Source organism: Saccopteryx leptura, chromosome 3 (genome assembly GCF_036850995.1).
Source record: "Saccopteryx leptura isolate mSacLep1 chromosome 3, mSacLep1_pri_phased_curated, whole genome shotgun sequence".
NCBI lineage: Eukaryota > Metazoa > Chordata > Mammalia > Chiroptera > Emballonuridae > Saccopteryx > Saccopteryx leptura.
The window spans coordinates 130,654,821-130,674,907 of record NC_089505.1 but is presented as its reverse complement, the minus strand read 5'-3'; the positions used below and the strand labels follow the sequence as shown (position 1 = coordinate 130,674,907).

Below are 20,087 nucleotides of genomic sequence, written 5' to 3'. Positions count from 1 at the left end.
TACCTAAGGTCATCCATCATACACTGTCCCTTTTCTGTTCTAATCCCAACTCTCCTTCCCAAGCTGTCTCAGAAATTCCTGTCTGGAAAAGAGCGGTTCTCACTCTGTCCTTCTATCCGTAGGAGCTGGAGCCTCTCTATGCGCAGATCAACAGACCTAAGAAATAGCATCAATGCGGGCTCATGGTGGGTGCTTCAAGACTGGCATGGAAATCAGCATTGCGACAGGCTCTCTTGTATTCTTTCACCTCACTTCATCCCACGAAAAAATTCACGATTGCCCAATGGAACTCATTTGGAGGAGGGAACTAAGAGTTTTTGGCAACCAACAGCAGATATCTATGGCAGCACAAAAACAAAAAAACAAAAAAAATATACAAAGTATAACAAAATCATACCCAACGTTAAACCACAAAGCAAGCAAATGCTTACCCGACAAATATTCTGAGCTCTCTTAGTGTGTGTTGAAGATGACCCAGTATGCAAAATCATAATTCTCTTTTTATTTCTCTACCTGTTGCCCACTGTAGAGATGTCATATGTGGAGTGACAGGCCTCAGAGCAGTATGGCAAAGTTGGCACTGACTTCTTTTAGGCAAAGCAAGAGGTCCTCTGGGACCACAGTCTCATCATCTCTCTGCCTTTTGACATATGTTGATGTTGTTTTCATCACTCCACAAGGCCTGGTCTGCCATTTCCCCCCTTCCCTCCCTTTGTCATGTTTGAAAATTAATGTGTACAAATTTTTGTATTGCTTTTGACTTTTTTGAGATATTGATGAAGAAATTCAACTGGAAAAAAGTCTCATATGAAATGAATTAACTTGAAATCACAAGACAAATAAGTGGTTGGTTATTCTGTATGATCAAGAATGTTGCCAAAACAACCCTTTACTCTTTCTGCATCCTGGTGAAGAAAGCCAGCTTTCAGTCTGAACCTTTATTCTGTGAGTAGGAAAGGACATCAAATCCCATTGATGAGAAAGATGAAAAATGCATCTGATTTCCTCGGAAGCTCTACATTCTAAGTACAATAAAATGATATTTTTTATTTTACTGATATCTTGCTGCTGTGATGCTATGCAGACAAGTGTCTTCTCCACGTGCCATTTTCAAAGAAAAGTCATTTGCCAAATAATTCTGGTACAATCCTGGTAATGTGGTCTCGGATCTTACAAAATGACTTTCTAATGGAACAGTGGTGACATGAATATTCAGAGTAACAAACTGATTCTGTGATCACAACAGTTCATCTCTGTCTCTTTTTGTACATCAAAAATTTCAAATGGGATTTTTATTTTATAACTTGAAAAAAAAACCTTACCATTAAACTCTTTAAATATTTAAGGGAAATGGCTTTAAGGAGTTCTAATGAAAAAAAAAATTCCAGTGTTGTTTGGTTGTTTTTTTTTTTTGTAAATATAAACGTTAATGAAAATGCTTTTTAATAATGCCATTACACTGTAGAGAAGGTAGCAGATTGAGTGCAAGATGTGACAAACTTGATGGATGGGGCTCACTTTCCAGATGTTGTTCTGGAGCAAACGGGTGGAAGCCAGAGTTCAGGGACAGCTGGCAGCAGCGGCTGGCCAGTCAGCAGCTAGCAAGCAGGAAGGGAGCATGTGACTCCATCGTCCAGTCTCACCTTCCCACAGGAGTTCCCTAGCCCTCTGCATTGAATAAGAAAAAGGCAAGTCACATTTTGAAGGTCTGTCCTTCAGATTCTAAATCGCCCACCTCTCCACTCCCGCCTCCCCCCATAGAAAATCACGGAACTGTTTGTACATGAAACAGAAGAGTTTAAGCTTCCTTTTTTTACATTTATGAGACAAAAGTGCAGTGTTTAGTTCGTATGTTTAGCACATGATTTTCATAAAGAATCTCTATATTTTTGCCCTACAGAGAATTGTTCTACAGGTCAGATGTGTTTTCCTGATGTTCCTATGCAGTTATACAGTATGTCAAATTTAGTGGTTTAACACTAAGAAGACAACTTTAAAGAGTCGTGTGATTAATTGGATTTGAGGGTAATTACTGTTACTTGGTTTTAAAATTTGAAAATTAGAATTCACATGGATATGATGAACTGAAATAGGTGTGTGTACTTTGGTTCTTCACATCAATAGAAACGAAAATGGTTTGGAGGAAGTTACACTTGCTCAGAAAGAGAAAGTTGATGTCAAGGTGATTGTTACCATCTGAAGCCCCAACTTTACATTATCAGGTCACTGTAATCTAAATCTTTTCCCACTAGGTAAACTGACCAAATGTCCATTACAGAATATATGTAAATGTCATCCTACCGCGAAAGGTCTGAAGAACCCGAAAACTAAGAAAGGCCATTTACTTTCCTCTGTAGTTATCACCCACTGGTCCACATGATTGCTCCAGGAACGTGCATCCATTTTATGGTTAGGTCCTATTTTCACTTGAAGGGGGAAATGGGAAAGATGTGGTAACCATCAGAGTTGTCCTGAAGCCATTTGATGGTGTTTTCTGGGTATGGGATAAGATAGGCAGTTCCCATGAGGAGATGGCTTAAATTGCTCTGTTGTCTGTGATTCTGATTCTAAACAAGTGGTGCTATGTTCTCCCTCAATGTGGCTGTCTCGAGTTTGGCCGGCAGTATCACACCGTTATACTGACGCTTTGAGTTGCTCCCGACATTTTCAACGTGAACTCCGGTGGATGTCTAGAGCTAATTTCATAGCGGAAGGTAACAGGCCAGTGGACTTACCATGCATTGAATGTGATTGAAAATGTACCTGGCTCTGAACTTCAAGAAGACAGCCCAAGTAATGCATTCAAGTGAGGGAAATAAAGTCAAGATTTTAAACTGCTATCCATGTTGTCATTGGCAGAATTCTGATTTTTAACGAGCACTGTTCGGGCAAGCTCAGAAGCACTGTCTCCTATCCCAGGAGCCCAGTGAAGCCTCCAAATAAGAGCTGAGGCGCCAATACCAAAAGGCTGTGGGGAGTCTGCACAGTTCCAGGTAGACTAATAGCAAATCCATGTGTACAGCTGTTAATTTCTCATCCTTCACTAGCACTAAATTTGTCACTTTAAATTTTGAAACCAGGGAAATGCCACTTGTCATTCTGTCCCCATTCCTCATAGCTCTTCAATCTTTACATGCCGCAAGACTTTTTGATAATTCGTACTCATCCCAGTGTCTGCTGAAACCCTGTCATGTCATGTACCGGGCACCTTCTTTTAAAAAAAAATGTTTACTCTGTGGGTTTGGTTCATTTCAATTTCTGTGTTCTGACACATATTTTTTTAATAAAGATGAGAAAGAGAAAATGACTGTTGCAGTACATTTCTAGACCTACTTTAACTTTACCTCAGATGACAGTTTGTTAACATATATGGACACATTATTTTTAACTTTATGTACAATGCATTCAACAGAACAGCAAAATTTTTAGAAATTTTCCATTAATTTCTGTAACACACCATGTAAAACTTACAAATAAACATGTTTGAGAACAACAGCTTAGCCTGATTTTATTCCACAAGTTTCCACTGGCTATTCAGGCGAGAGATTGAAGGAAGATACTGCTTCCGTCTGACCAGGTGAAGGCCTGCCTGTCTTCCTGGCCTTGGGCCACAAAGAGAAAGCTTCTGTCAGGAATTGAATCAATTCATCTTCTGTTGAATTCGGGTACTTGATACACTTAGAGAATCAGCCATAGTAAAGAATGAGGAGGATTTTGTCAAGAGAAGCATACATACCCTTTGTAGATGTGAAGTTTGGACCACATTTAGCATGGGACTTTCAAAATTTGGAAAGACCCATGGACTAGCCTTATGGATTTATGAATTCTCTTTAAAAAAAAAACAAAACCCTGCTGAATTGCTGGTTGTTGAACCAAGGTTTAGACTCAGAGTTCACCATAGTTCATTTCAAAGTCAGCTACTTTAAGGAACCCCAAAAAGGAAGCATTCATTTCCCTTCACATTCCCCCCACATTCTATGCCAAAAATGAACAACAAAAAAACCCCAAGAAAAACATAGAATGGAGTCTGCAGCTGGACCTTGACTTTTATATGTATTGAAAGGACAGGAAAAAATATGTTTATGTGTGCATATATTTATGTGTGTGTATGTATATGTGCATATGTGTTTCATTTTTATTTTCTTCTGTTACTACATCAGTTTGTTGAGCCAATAATCTGCCAGATTACAGATTATAATTAGGTCATTGAGATGCCAGAAAACACCTCTGTTGAGCAATGGCTATAATAATGGTTGCATAAACATGTGCCCGCAACCTGGCCTTACTGTACACAAAGTATTAAACAGATGTTATCGCCAACTTTGCAAAAATGAGAGAACAGGCTCAGATTCCAGCAGTGTATTTGAGGCAGATAGAAGAAACAACTTTCACACAGTAAGAAATGCTCACTCCTGAATGGAATTGCTGAAAATGTTTCACAAGCTCTTCTGAATAATAACAGTGGCTCACACTTGTTGAACAATATATGACTGATAAATGCTACACAACATGAAGAAGGGGGATATTGCCTCCAATTTATAGATAAAGAAACAGACTCAGAGAGATTGAATTAATGGTAGGGTTGAGATTTGAATCTGGAGTCTTTACTCACAGTTGATTTTATTTCATTCATTTATTCATTTATTTTTAAGTGAGAGGAGGGGAGATAGACATGCTCTTGCATGCACCCCGACGGATCCACCCAGCAGCCCCCATCTGGGGCTGATGCTCAGATCAGCCCAGCTATTTTAATGCCTGAGGCTAATGCTCAGACCAACCAAACTATTCTCAGTGTCCAGGGCCAATGCTCCAGCCAATCAAGCCACTGGCTGTGGGAGGAGAAGACAGAGAAGGGGGAGAGGGTGGGGTAGAGAAGCAGATGGTTTCTCTTGTGTGTCCTGATGGGGAATTGAACCCAGGATGTCTGTAAGTCAGGCCAACACTCTATCCACTGAGCCAACCGGCCAGGGCCAGTTGATTTATTTATTTATTTATGACAGATAGGGACAGACAGGAAGGGAGAGAGATGAGAAGCATCAATTCTTTGTCGTGGCTCCTTAGATGTTCAATGACTGCTTGCTCATACGTACCTTGACTAGGGGTCTACAGCAGAATGAGTGACCCCTTGCTCAATCCAGCGACCTTGGGCTTCAAGTAAGTGACCTTTAGGCTCTAGCCAGTGACCATGGGGTCATGTCTATGATCCCATGCTCAAGCCAGCAGCCCGCGCTCAAGCTGGCAACTTCGGGGTTTTGAACCTGGGTCCTCTGCGTCCCTGCCCGATGCTCTATCCACTGTGCCATCGCCTGGTCAGGCCAATTGATTTTATTTTTAAAAATAATTGGATATTCACTCTTTCAAACAGTTCCTGTGGCTTGTTGAAAATCATTAACCTCCTATACCTCTTCCCAGACCTGTTGTTGGTCTTTGATAATAAGTTATATTTCTAAATTCCTCCAGCTTCAAGTGAAAATAAAATCTATTAGATGTTAATATCTTAAGTATGTTGCTAAATGCATAATTTCTCTTTTAATTGGCACTTTTGAAAGGATGTGTGTCTGAAGGATAAAGAATAAACCTTTTTACCCAACTAGTTCAAGTTTCGCTGAAACCAAACACTGGTGATGTGCTTTGCAACCTAAGTGAATCTTAAAGAACTGACAAATTAAAAGGTGTCCTATTTAGCTGCTAGGAGGATGCCAAAATAAATCAGGCAGACATCTCTGCTCTCCTTTTGTGCTTCAGAGCAAACCCTTGTTGTTTTGACAGTAAATGTTTTTTGTTTTACTCAGAATGACAGTCGGGAAAACACCTAGAATAAAAGCAAGTTTCCTTGAAATCAACCTTCAAAGCCTTGAAAGCTTTTCAAAGATGTTTAAATCCAAGGGTAATGTGAGCAATGTCTCCTGAAAGATTTTTTAAATTTAATATATTTTTTTATTTCTATTTAAATTTTTTCCATAGAGAGAGAAGCATTGACTCATTGTGTCACTTGGTTGTACACTCATCGGTCATTTCTCCTGTCTGCCCTGGCTGGGGATGGAACCTGTGACCCGGTGCCTTGGGATGAGGCTCTGTCCATTGAGCCACCTGGCAAGGGACTTTTTTGTAATTTCAGAGAGAGAGGAAGGGAGGAGAGAGAGAGAGAGAGACGTCGATTTTTTGTTCCACTTACTTATGCATTCATTGGTTGACCCTTCTATGTGCCCTGACCCAGTATCGAACCCTCAACCTTGGCAGATCAGGATGATGCTCCAGCCAACTGAGCTATCAGGCCAGGACCTGAAAGATTTTTTTTTTAAAAAGAATTTAAATGGCTTTCAAGCCACTTGGTGATCAGTTCTCAGCATTTATGTTGAAATATGTACAACAGCTCCTATCTGTAGGTGGTGCACATTTTTTAACATTTCTAATCCTTGCACAAACCCTAAGAGTAAACAAGTAAGTCCCCATTTTACAGCTTAAGAAATTGAAAGTCAAAGGTATTATGAACCAGCTATTAATCAACAGAGCCAATGAATTCACCTAGAGGCTATCATAGTTCCCAGGGTCTGATTCCCAAGACTCCTCCACTCCATGGTTGGTTCTGTCTGCTGGGTTTCTCTGATGTCAAATCACTAATGCAACTTCTGTAAAATAGTTTGAGTCTTTCTGTAGTCATTTCCAAGTACTGTATGTTATATTAGAAAAATCACTCCATGCATTATCCAGACAGATTAGTACAGAAATTGATTCTTAAGTGAATAGACTGCAGTTCTTTTAAAACAAAGAAAAAAAAACAACCCAGTTTTCTTCTCAAGATCAGTAATAGCTCTTACCCAAGCTAATGAATATTTAATTTCAAAACAAAATCCTTGCATTCACTTTATCTTCCAAGGTACAGAGATCTGAAGAGGGAACCGTTTGGAACAGGCTTTCTGTTCATCCTTTGCTGAAGAACATGAATGACTGCCAAGTGGGAAATGTCTAAATATTCTTGCAAGACGGCAGCCTCTGGTGACTTGAGTCTTTAATCTTCCGAACAACCTCTTGCTACTTCTATCACTCATGCTGGGGTCGCGGCCTGGAGTGGGGAACAAGCAGGAATGGCTGGCGATGGAATGAGCAGCAATCAGCGTTGGCATACTGTCAACAGTAAAATGCTAAACTGTCCTTCACACCATACTTGCAGCAACTCTACGGCGCCTTCCCCTTGGGGATGAGGAGAAACCCTGGAGTCTGCCTCGTTTCAGGTTATAGGTCAGAGTCACTCACCAGTAGCTCGTGGCCATGAGCTCATAAATCTAGGAACTTAGTTATTAAAGGAATGTTGTTTCCTCTTCCCTGCCTCGTTCCCTTTCAGACCCCCACCGAAGGAAAAGTGGTCAGTAATCACACAGCCCGTGTTTATCCTTCTAGGATAAATCAACCTCACAGCATGAACTATAAGTAAAGGAAACCTTACTGGTTAGTCCATTTTATCAGAAGAGAGGTGCAAAAGTCAAGCAGGTTTCTGCAGTTTCATTTTCTTATTGTGCACTAAACTTGTGCAGAACCTGGGAAGTAGAGTACTTAACCAAAATTTCAGCCTTTGCCTCTTGTCACTTTTCTCACGTAAATGGAGCACACGGGCTTTAGAAACAAGTCAAGGTGGAGTCACTTCCAGGCGATGGACTCAATTCAGAAGTGTTGGTTTAGGCTCTGGCTCCACAACTTGCCAGTTGGTTACCTCAGACAAGTCGCTTGGGCTCGCTAACATTCAGTTCACTCGCATGTAAAATCGAGACAATACTCTCGACATCTTAGGGCTATTATGAGAAATAAATTTAATAATGTCACACCTGGAACATAGTAAATGCTCAATACATGACCTATTATTAATAGCGGAGAAAGTCTGATAGGTACAGAGTGTGGGTTTGTGCTTAGTGCTGTCACTGCATGCTTTATGCCTTCACTTCTATTATCCCATCACCGTATCTCTACCAAGTGTGCAGACGGCAGTGAATGACTGTTATCTCTATTTTATTGTGAAAAGAACACAAAGAAGCATACACAGACCTCTTTGAAATTTTTTCATGGGCAAAGTTTAAAGCAAAACTGTATTATGAATGTATCCGTGTAACAAAGAGGTGTGAAGCATAGGCTATGAGCACTGGAGATGCAGGAATTAACTTTATAAGATGCATATATGACTGTCCCCTCTTCAAGACGTTCAGACTCTAGTGGGAAAAATAGGTTAACAGATGAGTAAATTATAGTAGAAAGAGGGCTGCAATCAAAGCTTGTGCTAATCCTATGGAGACGGTGGGAGAAGGCTGTGGAGAAGCGTTGATGGTTAAGGTGGGTCTTAAATGCATAGGAGTGCGCCATGAGGTGATGGCAGTCGAAGGAGAGCATTAGCAGGATTTGCAGGATGCACAAGCAGGGTGTGCTGGAGTGGCTGTGAATACAGAGAAAAAGTGACACCCCATCTCAGCTACTGACTAACACAGAAAAGCCAGTTTCTCAGTTCATATTTCAAAGCTAGAATAATAAAACATTAGAAAAGTAGTACAAATTATAGCCTAATCTTTCTAATTAAAAATCAGAATTTCCTAAATTAAATATCAGCAAATTAAACACAGCTGTAAGCCATGACTACATAAAGTCAATTTTTGGAATGCAATTCATAGGTCAAGAGAGACTGTCTCATCTCAGTGGATACCAGAAAGGCATCTGACAAAATTCATTATCCTCTTCAAGGAAGAAAAAAGAAAAAACTAGAATTTGAGAATTTCCTTCAAACCAACAGCCAATATGAAGCATAGCAATGAAACTTGAAGGCACCCCCACTAAAATCATAAGGAGATAAAGGCTATTAGCTATTACCTCTATCATTTAATATTATTCTGAAATTTGAGGAAATTTAAGAAATATAAATCAAGTATTTAAATGTAAAATGAGAAAACCCGCCCTGGCCCATGGGCTCAGTGGTAGAGCATCGGCTGGCATGTGGAAGTCCCAGGTTTGATTCCCAGCCAGGGCACACAGGAGAAGCGCTCATCTGCTTCTCCACTCCTCCCCCTCTCACTTCACGCTCTCCTTGTCTCTCTTTTCTCCTTCCCACCTGCAGCCATGGCTCAATTAGAGCGAGTTGGCCCCCGGCGCTGAGGATGGCTCCATGGCCTCCACCTCAGGTGCTAAGTAAGAAGTGTCTCCAGTTGCAATGGAGCAAGGGCCCCAGATGGGCAGAGCATTGCCCCCTAGTGGGCTTTCCAGGTGGATCCTGGTTGGGCGCATGTGGGAGTCTGTCCTGTCTCTTCCTCCCTTCCTCTCACTGAATAATAAAAAAAATAAAGAAAGAAAGAAAAAGAAAACTCAGTGTCTGCAGATAATATTTTTAATAGGAAATCTCTGTCAGAAGCTGTAATAAGAAAATCAAGGTGGTTAGTTTAAAAATAAATATATAAAAATCAATATTTTCTATATTGTTATAAATAACCATTTAGAACACTTAATGGAAAAATCAATTCCAGAAATAAAATAGCCAAGAATAAAATATTGAAAATGTAAAATTTAGATTTAAAAAATTACAAATCCGCCCTGGCTGGTTGGCTCAGCGGTAGAGCGTCGGCCTGGCGTGCAGGGGACCTGGGTTCGATTCCCGGCCAGGGCACATAGGAGAAGCGCCCATTTGCTTCTCCACCCTCACCCCCTCCTTCCTCTCTGTCTCTCTCTTCCCCTCCCGCAGCCAAGGCTCCATTGGAGCAAAGATGGCCCGGGCGCTGGGGATGGCTCCTTGGCCTCTGCCCCAGGCGCTAGAGTGGCTCTGGTTGTGGCAGAGCGACACCCCAGAGGGGCAGAGCATCGCCCCCTGGTGGGCAGAGCGTCGCCCCTGGTGGGCGTGCCGGGTGGATCCCGGTCGGGCACATGCGGGAGTCTGTCTGACTGTCTCTCCCCGTTTCCAGCTTCAGAAAAATACAAAAAAAGAAAAATTACAAATCCTTGTTGAAGGGCAGAAAGTAACCAAACAAATTGAGAAAACTTCAATGTTATAAAAATGTCTATTCTCCCTGGTTAATTTACGACAATGCAATTCCAATCATCATCTCATTTCTATATCTTCAATCACATGTTCATATTCAATCACATTCTAAAGCATATCCGAAATACAACAGCATGTGAGAATAATCAAGAAAAAAACTAATGTAATGAAGATAAACTCTACTAAAAGATCTCAAACCTAAAGCCAAAATAATTTAAAATAATTGGTATAGGACAAAGAAAAGAATACTCAGTGGACATAATATGAGATACAGAAGTAAGCCCAAGAAATTAATGTATAATTAATTAATATGTAGTTGGAAGTATTCAGATCAGTGGGGATAAAGACTATTTAATAAATGGAACTGGGATAATAAAAACTGCTATAAAAATTATATTCTTACCTCATACTATATAGTTAATTAAAATTTATATAAATTAATATCAAATGTATCATGTAAACATGAAAGTATATGGGAAACAGTAATGAATATTTATATTGGGGTAGGAAAGACCGTCAAGTATAACACCAGATGCAGAAACCATATATTTATAAAAATATGGATAGATTTAATTTCATGAATATTTATGTAAAAAATTTCCATAAATAAGATTAAAAGGCCATTGAAAATTAGAAAAATATTTATAGCATACATTATAAGCAAAACTTTACTATCCTGATTATAAGGAAATCTAAAAGCTTGGAGAAAATTTTTTAGAAAAATTGATAAGAATGTGAATAAACAGTTCTCAAAAGAGAAATACAAATAGCCCATAAATAATAACTAAAGATAAAAGGCAACCATTTCAATAGGGAGCACCTTAAGTAAGTTACAGTATTATGCAGCATTAAAAAAATAAAGAGTGTAAATAAGCTTATATGAAACAATGTCACAGATACATAAGAAGGGTGGGTTTGGTAAGTTCCCAGTTGTATTAATATAAAAAGTGTATCTGTAATTGCTATGTCTTCCTAGAAATTTTTTCTTATAGTATTCGGGAAACTGCTCATTGATTTGATAAATATCTATTGAGTGACTGCTATATGCCAGACATTGCTCTGTATGTTGGGGGGAAGCCCTGGCCTCAGGGAGCAAAGGTAGGCACAGGCCAACCCAAAAGTGAGTAACCCAGAAGGACAGGGTGTCCCTAGGGGGAGAAAACAAAGTTCTTATCTAAAACTAGTGGTATTTTTAAAATTTTTACATTACTACATACTTTGTTTCCATTATTGTTAGATGCCCAAAGTATATTTGTTTAAATGCATAACTGTTTTGCCTGACCAGGCGGTGGCGCAGTGGATAGAGCGTTGGACTGGGATGCAGAGGACCCGGGTTCGAGACCCCGAGGTCGCCAGCTTGAGTGCAGGTTCATCTGTTTTGAGGAAAAGCCCACCAGCTTGAACCCAAGGTAGCTGGCCCCAGCAAGGGGTTACTCGGTCTGCTGAAGGCCCGCGGTCAAGGCACATATGAGAAAGCAATCAATGAACAACTAAGGTGTTGCAATGCGCAATGAAAAACTAATGATTGATGCTTCTCATCTCTCTCCATTCCTGTCTGTCTGTCCCTGTCTATCCCTCTCTCTGACTCACTTTCTGTCTCTGTAAAAAAAAAAAAAAAATTAAAAAAAATTATTAAATGCATAAATGTTTGTAATCAAGGAAATTCAAATGAAGATATTTTCCTATTGAATCAGCAATGATTAAAAATGTGATTATCTTTGTGTTGGTGAGGCTATGAGGATACAGGCATCCTTAAACACTTGGAGTGTTTGATTCAAAGATATTTTTAAATCAAATTCAATAAAAGGTGTATAATCTTCACATTGTACTTCCATGTCTAAGGCTGGAATTTAAAAGATGGAAATTCCCAAGGTAGTGAACAAATATGTATTGAGATGTTTTTCACTGATTATGTATAATACAGAAATACCAGAAATCTAAATTTTCAATACTTAAGAGACTGTCTAAATGTTGTATCTGTAGAAGGGGATGCTATGGCTACATAATCAATGATAATCCCCTGGAAGACAGGAGGCCGTGTCTCTCACATTTATCTTCAGCATCAGGAAGTATAAGCTTATGAACGTAGTCTATGCAGTCATTAAAATAATGTTGTAGAACCTCTACTTTATCCCAGGGTTTTCCATGCCCCTTTTAAAATTAGTAAGTCAGAGTAGTGGAGTGTAAAATCATGTACACATTATGATCCTATTTCAGGTGTATAAATATATGTATTCATATATATCCATAGAAAAACACTGCAAAAATCCAGGTGGTAGAATTACATATGACTTGTCTTATTTTTCATGCTGAACTGTTTTTTAGTTTTCAGCTCTGTAATGACTATTTGTTACCTTTATAAGCAGGGAAAAAAAAATGTTATTTTAAGAAAGAAGGAACCACTAGACAAAGGTAAAATGCTATGCAGACATCACACTAAGAGGTAATATTTACTGAGTTTTAAATTTGTGCCAGATACTGCCTCAAATGCTTTACCTAGATCATTTCTGTCCATCCTCTCCACAGCTCTGTGAGGTTTAGTTAAACTACGATTGTTCCCATTTTACAAATAATGACACTGGGCTTAGAGAGAAAGTACACAGGTTGCAGAAGTAGCTATTGGAAAGGCTGAGGTTAGCACACAGTCTAACTCCAGAACTTGAGTTTTTTCCCTTTTTTATTGATTTTGATTTTTTAGGTTGACACTGGTTAATAAAATTATACAGGTTTCAGGTGTATTGTTCTACAGCACATCGTCTATACATCATATTGTGTGTTCATCACCCCAAATTAAGTCTCTGTCCATCACCATTTATCCCCCTATATCCTCTCCCACCTCCCTCAACCCTAAAACTAATGTTTTTAATTAAAGGTGGACTCTTCAATTAATATCAGGGTAGAAAGTGCCCACTGCACTGTTACTGGATGTGATTTGGTGATCCTGAGCAAAATATGTTAGAGAAAAAAGAGGATTTGGACTCAGCAAAGTTGACTCAAACATGTAAGCAGTTTCTCACTCTAAGTCTCAAACCACCCTAATGAAACGGTCAGTGGAGATCCATCAATCTCCTTCCAAAGTTGATCTTTGGACAAGGTTTGAATGACTCGCTGTTATCCTCTAAACAGGTTCATAGAGACCGTAAGAAAGAGCAAGCACCTGCTCTGCAGGAGGCTCAGAAGAGGTGAGGACAGTGTGGGGAGGGCTGGACTCTGGTACCCAGGGCACAGCCAGTGAGTCTGCTCACACAGCAGGCATGAAATCCACCCTGGGAACCGAAGATGTTTCAGAGACGGTGGCATTGGGTGACCAGAGGAGGAAGAGGCCAGGAGGTCCCATGGCTAAGCACGCCCACTTGCCTTTCTTCTCATCACCAGACTCCTCTTACCTGAGAAAGTCTGGCCATGGTCAGAGGCAAAGGAGCTAAGTCAATCTTTGAAGCATATCTTTTACAACTTATGACAACAGCATCTGCTTTTATTTAGCACACACCCTTTATTTCAGTAAATATAACAATTTAGTAAATATAAATATAAAGCCTGCATAAGTTTGCTCCTGTGTTCTCCCTGCCAATCCTATTTTTCCATTAGTTTTCCAAAAATGTATTGTAATTACACATAAATTATAAACACATTCTCAATATAACAATGATTTTTTTGTTGTATTTTTCTGAAGTTGGAAACGGGGAGGCAGTCAGACAGACTCCCGCATGCGCCCGACCGGGATCCACCCGGCACGCCCACCAGGGGGCGATGCTCTGCCCATCTGGGGCATCACTGTTTTTTAGAGAGAGGAGAGAGAAAGAGAGTATGGTGGGGGAGGAGCGGGAAGCATCAACTCGTAGTTGCTTCAGCGATCCCAGGGCTTCAAACCGGCGGCCTCAGCATTCCAGGTCGATGCCTTCCTTACCCACTGCACCACCACGGGTCAGGCAAGAGAAAACGGAGTCTTGACCACGTGCTTCCATCTTATGTACTTTTGCAGAGAAAACCCTTATCCAGTCTACTCTTCTAGATTCTTCTAAGCATCTACACTCACAAACGTTTACTTCAGTAATAGCTTTACCTTGTAGGTATTTGGTTTATTAATATATAAATAGTATTATGCTATGTATACTTGCTTTTCTTCACTGAACCATGAGTTTGGAATATCATCTTTCTTGTCCACAAAGATCACTAGAGATGAATGTGTGTGGACGTGAAACTGAGGTACAGGGTTCCTCCGGTCAAGAACTCAAATCTTCAGTGTACATTTCAAATCCCAGCTGCCCGGCTCTATGACACGGGGTGAGTTAACCTTTCATCAGTAAGACAGAGATGAGAATATCATCGTAAGGAGTAATAAATGAGCTGGCATTTGTAAAGAGTGTGGCATATGGAAACTCTCCACTCGTGTCTGTGTAATATCGATAAAAGGTCTGAGGTCCACAGCGGGTGAGAAGCAGTGGTATATCAGCTCCCACTGGCCCACTTGGCTGCGCCTTGAACTCCATTATGGAAGTGGGGAGATCACTGATCCCACCCTTCACACGGGGAAGCTGAAGCCCAGTAGAGTAATGGCTTGAAGTTCAGCTACGGGAAGAGCTGTGGAGACCCTGTCCATCCCTCCCTTCCCACGCTTTGCCTGGGTCAGCCCACATAGCTAGATTCTAGCCTCGCCCTTCCTTTTAATCCCAGACTTTCTGAGCTTCTTCATTTCAAGGGAAAGAAGAGCAGGTGAAGTCTCCCAGCCTTTTTCTTGTAGAGACGGGTCCCTTCAAGGGGACAAGGGAAAAAGTGTTGCCTGATCCATCATCCAATCCCCCCCCCAGCCTTTATGGGAGACTTCTGGCAATTTCCCTGTTTATACACTCATCTAGCCCCTCTTCTCCATCCCATTGCAGGACAAGCCTCCTAAGTGTCTGCCTTCTCTTTCCTTTTGAACAACGTTTGATAAACCTTCCTTAACAAATGATTGCTTATTTGCTCTGTTATTCTAAGATCTTCCGTGGCTCCATGTTATCTTGTAGACTTACGTCTGGGTGAGCCTAATATGTGCTTACAAGGAGGAAGTAAAATCACAAGGAGTGACAAGGTTTCTGGAATTCATCCTAAAGTTATAAGCTGAGAAGTTGCTGACCCTCCTCCTTAGGTATCCTAGAAGCCTTGATGGGCTCTCTTCTGGGCAAGATGAGGAATAAGAGAGATTTGGGATCACTCTGTAGGTTTCTCCTTCTCCTGTTCCTGTATCCCCCTGCCATCAACACCAGTCTGCTCAGGGTTGAGCCGGTTCTGAGCCTGGAAGCAGTTTCTGAGTAGCCCGTCCCCACCAGCGGGCGAGCTTGGGCTGGCTTTGCTGTCCCAGTCAGAATGGGTCTCCTCATGGGCCCGTAGCCTTCCGTTTAGTTCCTGGCTGTGCGAGCTCAGTCCCAGGAGTTGGGTCTTGGCCCCAGTGTTGGTGTCTATCACAGGGCTATCAGGAGGCTGTGTCGCTGCTCCAAGTCCATCCTCAGTCTCCCAGAAATCCACTCTGATGCACTGCCGAGCTGGGCCTGGTTCCGTTGTCCTCTCCCCTTAGACGTGGTCATTTGGCTTGTGACGACCAGCCCCTTCTACCTCATGACCCCCAAGTGGCTAGTGCAGAACCTGTGACCTAACCAGCTCGTTTTAGTTATCGCCATTAACCAGGTTTCCTCCTTTGCCCGAGGCTCCTGCCCACCCCCTGCTCAGGACCAGGTCTTCTTTATAGAAGATGGTATTCAGGGGAGGGTTAATATACCTGAATTCTTGGTCTCTATCTCACAACGGCCCTGTGAGATGGGAGTTCTCACTCACCTCTTATAAAGGAAGCAACTGAAGACCAGGGCAGGGAGCAGCCTCTGCAGATAAACGGGGCAGCCAGAGCCGGAACCCCGACAGATGGACTCCGTGCCCCTGGGTCTTTCATCGCTCCGTGCTTTCTGGCGAAAGTGAGAATGAGGTGTCTGTCCTCCCGCTTCTGCTTGGGATCCAGCTGGCCCTCAGGAAGCTCCTGTTATGCTACCTTTCCCCAGATCATTTCATATTCACCTGAACAGAGGATGGAAAGAGCTAATATTGTATATCTGTCCCATTAATGCAGGAGAGTCACCGCTAATAATGCCATGTTATCTCAGTGGAAACATCTGGTTTATGGATCATGAGGAAGAGGTTTTTATCAAACTCCACATGAGTTTACTCAAAAAATATAATAATAATCTACAAAGTCATTTGTGCTCTGTGCTGATGGCATGTTAGGTAGAACAAGGATTGTATCTTGCAAATGTGCTATCATTTGCAAACTACTTGCTGCGTGGGAAACCATCATATCAGGAAAAATGTGCTTTAGCAAATTTGTTTTCCACTAAAAGAAAGCCGACATGCCTGGGGCACAGGGAATGTTGGCCAATGGAAGTATCTCTGTGGCTGTGCCAGAATTTAGTTAATTTCATTGTGGATGCTGGAACTAGCCAGAGGGAGAGTACGGACGGTGGCAGTGGGATTTTGGTGGGCTGGAAACCAAAGCAGGGAATCTTTATCAAGAAAGCAAAAGACAGGTTGAGAAGAGCCTCAAGGTCATGAAAGAGAACCTGGGTACAAAGTGTCAGAACAAAGAGTCAGCTAAACTCCAAAACGGGCGAGCAGGGGGCAGAATGGGGACAAGAGCCATGGTCAGAGTCAAAGCACAGCCTGAGAGGCTTGGGACCAGGCATAGGGAGCTCAGGACAGTGAGCACAGAGCAGCATCCCTGAAGGGGCATTAGCAGTGATCTGTGACCCACTGTCAGGAGATGGTCAATACATAATGGATCAGCGGGGCTTACATTTCTATGGTGCTTTAGGTAATGCAGAGAAACATCTTTGCTTCTCTGCTAAACTATACACCCTTTGAAAGCAGGACCATGTTATGTTAACTCCACCTCCCTGCATATCGCTCAGTGCCTTGCACAGAGTAGGTGATTGGCAAAGTTTTGCTGAACACATAGGACTGAGAGAAAGGAATGGGGCTAACTTAAGGGTTCTAGAGTTGACTTGCAGCTCTGCTTCTGCATGGCTGGGTAGCCTTCAGTAAGCTTATTTACCTCTCTGAGCCACAATTTCTAATGAAGAGGTTCGATGATAAATGTAATGCTCGTTTGGATGTTGTAAAATATTCTGACTCTATGGATAAATGAATCAGTGAATAATAAAGCTGCTTTGACAGAGTTATTAGCATTCTTGCCAGCAAGGAGTATCATAAAAGAAGAACAACCCTACAAGTGCTCAGGATACCAAATGAGTAAGGACATGACGCTCTCCTTGAAGGACTATGGGTGCAGGAAGATGGTAGTTAAGGAATTACAATCCAATGTCACAGAATCTGTGGTAGAGATAGCGCGATGGGCCTAAAAGAAGATGATGTTCCTTTCATGGGGGGAGTTGGAGAAAGCTTTATAAAAAAGGTGACATTTGAGGTGGATTCTGAGAAAATGAACACGAGTTCACAAGACAGAGAACGGGATCCAAGAGGGAAGTGCTGTCAGACAGAGGGAATGACATGTCCCAAGCAGCACGGGTCGGGGCACTTAGGGTTTATTATTGGAGACCCAGAAGATAATACATTTTCTCATAAAAAGGGAGGAAAGGAAAAGAAGGGGAGGAGAGGGGAGGAAGGAAGGAGAGGGGAGAGAAATGCAAGAGCTAATAGCCTGACCTGTGGTGGCGCAGTGGATAGAGTGTCGACCTGGAACACCAGTTTGAAACCCTGGGCTTGCCTGGCCAAGGCACATATGGGAGTTGATGCTCCCTGTGCCCCCCCTTCTCTCTCTCTCTCTCTCTCTCCCCTCTCTAAAATGAACAAATGAAATCTTAAAAACATTTTTTAGAAAAAGAACAAGTAGAGAAAGCCGTGGAACATAGAGCGAGGCAGTGCTGTCAGCCCAGGAGCAGTGAGGTCATGCGATGGGACTTCCAGGAGCAATGTAGGGACCGTCCGCACTGAACCCTCCTCACAGGAGCTTTTCTTCTTCCTTGTACTCATCCCTCTCTGGTGGTCTCCTTCCCCACCCTCATTTATGGGAGGGGGACTCAATTTATATATATATATATATTTGTTGTTGTTGTTGTTTCCAGGTAAATTTAGGCTGGGAAACACAAATTACAGGTGGACAGTTTCATTTTAAAGAGGAAGCTGAGGCCTGGGTGAGGGAAATGACTCTCTGAACGCCTCAGAGCTCGGTAGTGAGTGGCAGGGCTGGGGATAAAGCCCCAGTCCCTCTGCTTTTCCGGTTCAAGTCCCTGATTCTGTAACTTGTCCAAGCTGTGATGAGAACATCTGCACTTGCGCCCGCCTTTCTTAAAGCAGGGCCCAGGTGCGGGCAGAAGGCCTCCAGGGTCCGGATACGCACCACTGGGCACCGGGCCCCTGGCTGGAATCCCGCTCCACAAAGAAAGGCTCCCGGGCGTTGCGGTCTCTCAGATGGCTCTCAGTCCTCACTCCCAGCGCCAGGAGACTCTCCCAGCTGTTCACCTGAAGAGCCCTTGACTTATTGTCATTCACTGGGGTTTTTACCAATAAGGAAAGAAATGAGAGAGAGGGGGAAAGAGAGAGAGAGAAAGCAGATTCTAACATCTCCAACAAAAAAAGAACTGAGTTTTGACATAAAGCCCTTGGCTCAAATCCTATGTTTATCAAATAATCAATATTATTGTTTTAATGAACAGCTAACAGTAGTTGATCGTCCCCAGGTACTGTGCTGGTGGTTTACCTACATCACCTTTAATCCTTGCAAAATTCGGGAAAGGTAGACTCAGCCTCATTTTGTTGGAAACATACACAAACCGTGGAGAATGTTAAACCTCTCGTCCAAGGTTATATGGGGACAACCTGGAAGGCTCAGAACTTGAGTGCAGGTCACCCTGACTCCCAACCTTACTTTTAAGAGCTGTATGACCTTGAGCAATACAGGTTCTTTGTCTGTGACACATGGCTAGTAATAAAAATTCATGTCATGGAAAGACAGAATATATAAATTAAAAAAAAAATTTTTTTTTGAACTCTTACCTATCAGGATTGCTGTCAGGATTAAATGAGCTGATGTGGGAAGGTGCTTTGTAAACTGCCACACACCATACAAATTTTATCATTATTATTATTTCAAAAAATATGGCTTCTCCCATAAAATAAAACTGTCTGTGGCATGTATTTATGACAACATGCCTCAGAAACAATTTCCATTCTGATGGGTTGCCTCCTCATCATGTTATTAAAAGAAAGGTTAAGGAAAATGAACAATGGAGGATTAAGATTACATCTTTCACACATGAAACCACAAAATCAATGGAGCCCCTGTAATCCATCCGGTGATATAAAGAAATCTACGGAGGCACCTGGAACAATTACTCAGGGAAATGTCAACAGGTATCGACAGGAAACTTGGCAGGATAGCCAGGGTCCTCCCTGGCTCTAGCGCCCCCCCTGGCAAACCAGGACTCCCCTTTGAGAACACAGAGCCCCGAGGGTGCTGGGCAGAGGGGCACTTGCCTTTCCCTAAAGTTCTGCGGAATTTCTGTTTCTGCAACCGGGGTCAGAGCTGCATAGAAAAATAATAGCCTCGCCCTGGCCGGTTGGCTCAGTGGTAGAGCGTCGGCCTGGCGTTCAGGGGTCCCGGGTTCGATTCCCGGCCAGGGCACACAGGAGAAACACCCATCTGCTTCTCCACCCCTCCCCCTCTCCTTCCTCTCTGTCTCTCTCTTCCCCTCCCGCAGCGAGGCTCCATTGGAGCAAAGATGGCCCGGGCGCTGGGGATGGCTCCTTGGCCTCTGCCTCAGGTGCTAGAGTGGCTCTGGTCGCGGCAGAGTGACGCCCCGGAGGGGCAGAGCATCACCCCCTGGTGGGCAGAGCGTCGCCCCCTGGTGGGCAGAGCATCGCCCCCTGGTGGGCGTGCCGGGTGGATCCCGGTCGGGCGCATGTGGGAGTCTGTCTGACTGTCTCTCCCCGTTTCCAGCTTCAGAAAAATGCAAAAAAAAAAAAAATGCAAAAAAAAAAAAAGAAAAATAATAGCCTCCACGGCGCCACAGAGAGCATGGGATTACACCTGCCTGCATCCACG

General features: G+C 42.4%; 1 protein-coding gene across 2 annotated transcripts in view; it reads left to right on the top strand.

The window, feature by feature from the left end:
* The window catches only part of DAB1 (DAB adaptor protein 1), a 313,645-nt gene extending 310,157 nt beyond the window's left edge, over positions 1–3,488 (top strand). For both annotated transcript variants that reach the window (XM_066376400.1, XM_066376399.1), the window contains one exon: positions 123–3,488. The gene's annotated coding sequence lies outside the window, so the exon portion shown is untranslated. The remainder of the gene's footprint in view (positions 1–122) is intronic.
* The last annotated feature ends 16,599 nt before the right edge of the window (positions 3,489–20,087 follow it).